A 6,265-nucleotide genomic window follows, 5' to 3' on the forward strand; every position below is an offset into this window, starting at 1 on the left:
ATGTGACCGTTAACTGAAAGTCCTCTCCCCCCAGTGAGAGGCCATTGGGAATCTCCAGATCTGTTGCAGATCTGCAAGATAGGGAGGACCCAATTTGGTGGTTAAACATTCGGGATCTCAAGAGAGAGAGAAAGCAAATATCTATTAACATTGCAAAGTGTTCCCTAATTAAATTACTGCACTGAGCTCAATTGCAAGACTTTAGGATAAATTTTCTAGTCTAATTTCTACTTCCACTGTCAGAATAGGGATGATGGAGCTGGTCCTGTTGACCCAGTGATGTTTATCTTCACTAAGTGTGTTCTCCTGGCTTTAAGGAGCTGGGCTGGGAGACAGCTGCAGAACTCTTCAAGCCAGAGCAATGTATTGCGCTTTTATACTGCTTTCTTACATATTACTTGTACCCTAAGTCACAGGAGATCTAAAGCAAACTCTATAAAATTCCTTCTCTATATCATATCCTCATTTTCCCAGCACCTTTGTGCATCTCGTAATCCTGCCAGTACTACTAAAAATCATCTCTGAGTGCAGCTAGCTTGTACTCTTGCCAGGACCTCATTTCATATCCTTCAACAGAGGGGTTGCAGATTGGGGTTTTGCTAAAGGCATGGGGCAGAACATGAGCAGCTGATGCTGAACAGTTATCCCGGACATCTCTCCATGATGGTCTTGTCCACTTCCCCCCCCCTTTGGCGTGGTGACCGCAGATGCCAAGCCTTAGAAGTAGCATTAATCCCATCCCATCTTTGACGGGGCTGTTTTCACACACCGTCTTGCGAAGGAGCATGTTTAATGTCATCAGTACAACGTGCCTGTGAGGGCCCTAAATGCACCAGGGTCCTCAATCACCCCAGCCAGCCTCACCTGGTCCCCCCCACGCATCCCCAGCCCATTGCTCCTGGAGCTGCATTTAAGCTCCGTCTGTCCCCCCCAGCCCTTCCTCGAGCCGAGGAGCTCCAAGAGCCCGGCTGCTCCCCGGGAAAGACGAGGAGGGAGCTGCAGGTACCCAGCTGCGCAGGAGGGACGGCATCGTCACCGGCAGAGCAGGTACCCAGGCAGGGCTGACGGCTGCAGCAGGTCCTGCCAGCAGCACCTGAGCTTAAATGCGGAGCTGAGAGGATTTTTATCAGTCTCTGTAAGAAGCCTGGACGGGAGGACTCTTATTTGCAGATACTGTCCTGGAGGTTTTGCTTATGCTGGTGCAGCAGGGATGGTAAGAGCTCGCTCGCCTCGACGGTGTAGGCTGGGTTTGCCATGCCAGTGCTTGAAAGGGAGCAGTTTAAGCAGCATCCCCTCCGTGGGCCACTGCTCGCTAATCGAGCCTTGTAGCGTGCTCTTAGGTCTTTCACAATAGCCTTTGTCTAATATGTTTTTAATCAGTGTGTGCATTTCAATTTGCATATTAATAGCAAGGAGATGTTATTATACGCTGCTGGTGATGAGATGGTTGTCAAGCCCATCTTTCCAGTCTGAGGAAAGAAAGAAACTGCATCTATTGTATAAAAAATGAAATTGCAGAAAACACATGTTTGGCATCTACCATTCTCTGCCTCTATCTTTCTTTATTGCTGTCTTTATTTTCCTCTTAATAGCTCTCGTGGATGGATTCATTAATCTTTTTTTTTTCCTTAGAACAAGGATCATTTAACAGGAGAGTAAGACAGGATTTCGTGCCTGTTGTGACAGCTCCAAGCTAGCCTAAATATCACATTTCTGCTGGGTGCTTTTGACTTGTAAAATGGCAAAAGGTTGACCCAGTCTAGGAGTCCATTTATTGCAGCTGACTCCAGCAGAAAAATTAAAATGCCAGTAATGAACTGCTCGCTCTCCAGGTTTTGGCATTTCACAGCTGCCTTAGGTGTTGGCTTCATCAGCCCGGTGCCAGTGACCGGGACAGCGGAGCCGTCTCTCACGGTCCATACGGCAGCAGCGGTGCCCGGGGGCATAGACGGGGTTGGGGGGGCAGATGGAGCACGGCACTGTGCAGCACCAAGGCGTGCAGGGAGGAGCGTGACAAGCGAGGGCTCGTGAAATGGCCCAAAACAAGCCCCGAGTACAAATTCTTTATGCTGACAGCGTTTTCTACACCTTCGCTTTGTAAGACCACAGAAGGAGCGATGCTCTTGTCCCAGGTCCTCGGGCTGAGCAAAGGGGCAATGTTTTGATGTGGGACTAGGTGATTTAGGAGCTGAGCTCCGTGGGCTTCCAACTCGCATCCCCCGCTGTCTGTGCTTAATCTGAAATCACCCCCGGCTTTTCTGCAGATCGCAGCACGAGGAGGTTGTTTATCTTGTCTTCTTTCTGCTTTTCCTCTCCCCTTCCTTGGCTGTTCCCTGCTGTTGCAGATGCACAGACTTTCAGCACAGCCGCTTCCCGGGGCTCTCCCTGCTTTCAGCTTCGGGAGGTGATTTTCTGTGCTCTGGTTTTGCGCTCCACCTTCCCTCCTCCGTGTCTCAGCGGGAAAATGGTCTGGAGGCAAAAAGCCAAGAATGAAAGGAGAGAGATGGAAAGAGAAATTAAAGAAATGGGAAATGGGGGAAAAAAAAATCCAGAAGAAAAAGCACATCCCCACCAGCCTGGCTCCACTAATTGCTGTCATAGCTCCCCACCGGAGAAGGGGCTGGAGGAGAAGCAAACCCTGTTGGCCAGCGAGGGTGGGTGCTAGGGTGGGTGCTGGGGAGGGTGCCGAGTGCTGCTGAGGAGATGGGAGCTGCTTTAAGTCAAGTTCAGGTTTAGCATCACTAAATTTTAAGCATGCTCTCCTAATCTGGGATCAAAGGACACAGACAGTAAAGGGCGTTTGGAAGGGAGAACAGGGAGATATATATTTTTTTTTCTCCACTCTCCTCTGCCAACAAAGCTGCCCTTGCTGATCCTGAGGAGGGGCAAGGGGGGAGCACCGAGTTCCTGCAGCAGGAGACAAGGTCCCCCTGCTCCTACCTCCTATTGCTCTGGAAAGAGCAGAGCAGAAGATGGGGAAAGCCACTGTCAGCTCTCTCCGGAGCATTCCCGTTTGCTGTGCAAAATGACAGCAGCGGGCGCGTGACTGGAGACCACAATAGGCACCGCTCATGTAAACGCTACATAAATATTGAGTGACAATATTTTGAAAGAGGAACCTCTCAGCGATCTGTGAGCAGGGCGGCAGCACAGAATTAGGGGGTTTCAATCACACCAGCTCCAGAAGAAAAAGAAGTGCGGCTGCTGATCTGAAAGCAGTCTGCAGCTTCTGCAGCCACCCACTGCAGACTGTGCGGGACAAAAGGAACAGTATGAGGTAGAAAAAAAGCCTGTGAGCATTTGCTATAAAGAAAGTGGCTGGAGGAATGAGACCAAGCAAAGGTGTGGGATGGATGTTTCACTCCAGAGCTTCAATCCATTTATATAATCATGCTTGTTATCATAGTAAATGTAAATAACTGAATGAGTTCAAATTTAGTATTTGACAGCACAGGCTCTTTGTGAGTACACGCTGAATTCTTGTGGAAGGCCTTTATTTCATCACGCAATCTAACAATATTTTAAACAATCCTTTAGGCATTTAGTTAGGCCCATATTTTGTGATTTTTTTTTTCACTCCTGGAAATGAGGGCTATAGTCTCCAAAGCATAAAGCCTCCTACAAGTTCATGTGTTAAGAAATTGCTTGAATCAAAAAATGTGGCAGTTTGGCAGCTTGCCTCTTGCTGCATTGCTATAGCCTGTAACAATAGCAATAACGTTATGGTGAAAATACTAAAAAGCTGTTTTGCACCTTGTCAGCCCAAAGCAACAAATATCCAGGCTAACCTTAATTTACTTTTTATAGGACGTGGCAGCCCTCAGCGGCATCCGAGACAGGCATCAGAGCCACGACCCACCTCACCCGGCTGAGGAAGCATCCTTCCGAAATTGCACCGGTGGCGGGCTCTTACCCTCGCAGGGGATCAGACCGTGCGGCCCCACGTGGCACGGTTACCGGTGGAGGTTTGCCTTGGGTCTGGGTCTGACGGGGACTTCAGTCTCCATCCGGATTCCCACTCCGCGCCTCCGCGGATGCTGGAAGCGGGACCCTCGCCACGTGAGGCAGGGGGAAAGTAGAGCAGCCCCACCGTGTCGGCCAGGGTGTTTGCAAAGCCTGCTCCAGCAGCAGCTCCTGATGCCGGAGTACACGAGACCCCGAGCTGTCTGTCTGTCCTGGCTGTGCCCTGAGCTCTGCTGGGGTCGGGGCTGCTCCCCTTGCTGGAGCAAAATGCCCATCCCAGCACCGTCTCCAGGCTCCGGGCAGGTGGGCTGTGGTGGAAAAATGCTGCTCTGTGAGGTGACATGAATGCCTCGGGGTTGGAAGGGGATTTTTCAAAGGCCTGGAGATAGCTGGTATTCAGAAATAGATCAGAAGAAGCCTTTCTATCTAGAAAGGAAGAAATAGCGAAAAGCCCGTTCAGAATAGCATCTTCTGTAAAGCCCCACTCGCGTGTACCTTTTAATGAGACTAGTGCTGGTCTTAACAGACAAATGACCTCAATTCACTCACAGCTCTGTGCTATTGATTCAATAGCTTCTCTTAATGAGGAAATTATTATCTTTGTTAGGGAATGTGGAATCTAGCAGGTGCACGGTATTAAATAATGAAAAAGCAACTTTGCTAGTGCCAGGAATATGATGGTGCAGTGCCAGGGATGAGTGGGGCCCTCAGATGGACCCTGCGAGGATGCTGCCTTTCTGTTCGGTCTTGCAGAGCACAAAGACTGAGATGCTTGTGCCACTGGGCATTTTGGTTTAGGCTGCCAGGAGTGGGGCTCTTGTAATAGGTACCGCTGTGGATTCTTCCTTGAGCCTGCCCTTGAACGTGGTGTGAGGCACAGACTGCTCAAGTTTACCCCTTCCACTGTTTCTGTACGTTTAAGCAGCGTGCACCTTTAGAGACGTCTGGCCTGAGTCCAGCTTAGATCATGCATCTTTAAATCACCAGGAGTGCTGTCTCGATTGCTTCCCCCCTGCCCATGAGTCACTTCCTAATGCAGATTTTTAGTTCATTAGCGCAGTGATGCATTAAAATCAATCTCAGTAAAAAGGCAATGCTGGTTTAAAAAAAACCCAAACAATTTCCCCCCCCCCCCCCGCCCAAATTCTCAGGTTCGTTTTTGCCTTGACTCGGGCAGAGGGAAGGGCCAATGTTCTGGAAAATTCCATCCGGATCCCAGGTGGAGCTTGGTGCAGCCGAACGGCTTCTTTACGCTGAGCCCAGGGGCTCCTGCCCGGACTGGTCATGGAGGGGAGTCCCCCTGGTAGAGTCCATTGCATTAGGCTGTAATTGCTGAAGCCGTCAGCCGGTGCTCACTGTGCAGTCCTGTATCGAGCCCTGAGGACTGTATGTGTGTTGGTGCTGCCCTGGCTTCAGGACCCATCGTCTGGAACAAGACCGAAAGGTGACCGAGTGACCGTCATGTTTTGCTTTAGCGTTGATGGAATTAGATGGAGATCTGTGGTGTGTTACTCCAGTGAGTCAAATGGGAAAAGGCAAAGTAAAAGGGAGGAGAAGTCCGCTTTCTTGGCTGGCAAGGGCTAAGGCAAAGCTACTTGTAGAGGAAACCAGAATCGCCACTGTGCTAAAACCTTACAGAGTGGAGCTAAAAGGCGAGATAATGTGCTCTTTTCTACTGATTTTACTCAGTGGGCAGTGAAGCACAGTTGATGAGCAGGGCAGTATAAATCAGCGAAGTCTCTGATAGAGCCCAGCATGCACTGATGTGACCTGGAAAGCTCCTTAAGCCAAGCTATTAAGTCATTTGCATGAGAAAAGCAGACAAGCCCTGCTTTACCAGCATGAACCAGCACTTTGGTAAAACTCATCTTTAGTTTGAATGTTGTCCTGAACGTTACATCTATGGCCACTTACCAGTAAGTGCCTACAAGCTCAGAAAACAAGAAGGTGAAATCACAGACTTTTCTGCTCTTGTGACCAAAGGCCTGTTTATCTCCTTGTCCAAATACCCTGGCTTCTGCCTTTCCCCAGCACTGCTTGGGTAGGACCCTGCTGACGTTTTCTAGGAGTGAGCTCTGCGGAGGGCCGGGCAGCCCGTGCATCCTTCCGTGCTCACCAGTGAGATGCTGCCCCAGTCCCGCCGAGCTGCCGCAAAGCCACCCCCGGTCCCCGGGACAGGGACAGGGGACTGGCCCAGAGCCCTTCCCAGCACATCCACAAGGTGCTGCAAACGCCCCGCAGGACAGTAACAGCGAGTAGTATTTTGCACTTGTATAACATTTTTCTTTTGAAGGATGCTGGT

This window comes from Aquila chrysaetos, chromosome 13, assembly GCF_900496995.4.
Source record: "Aquila chrysaetos chrysaetos chromosome 13, bAquChr1.4, whole genome shotgun sequence".
In the NCBI taxonomy this organism is placed as follows: domain Eukaryota; kingdom Metazoa; phylum Chordata; class Aves; order Accipitriformes; family Accipitridae; genus Aquila; species Aquila chrysaetos.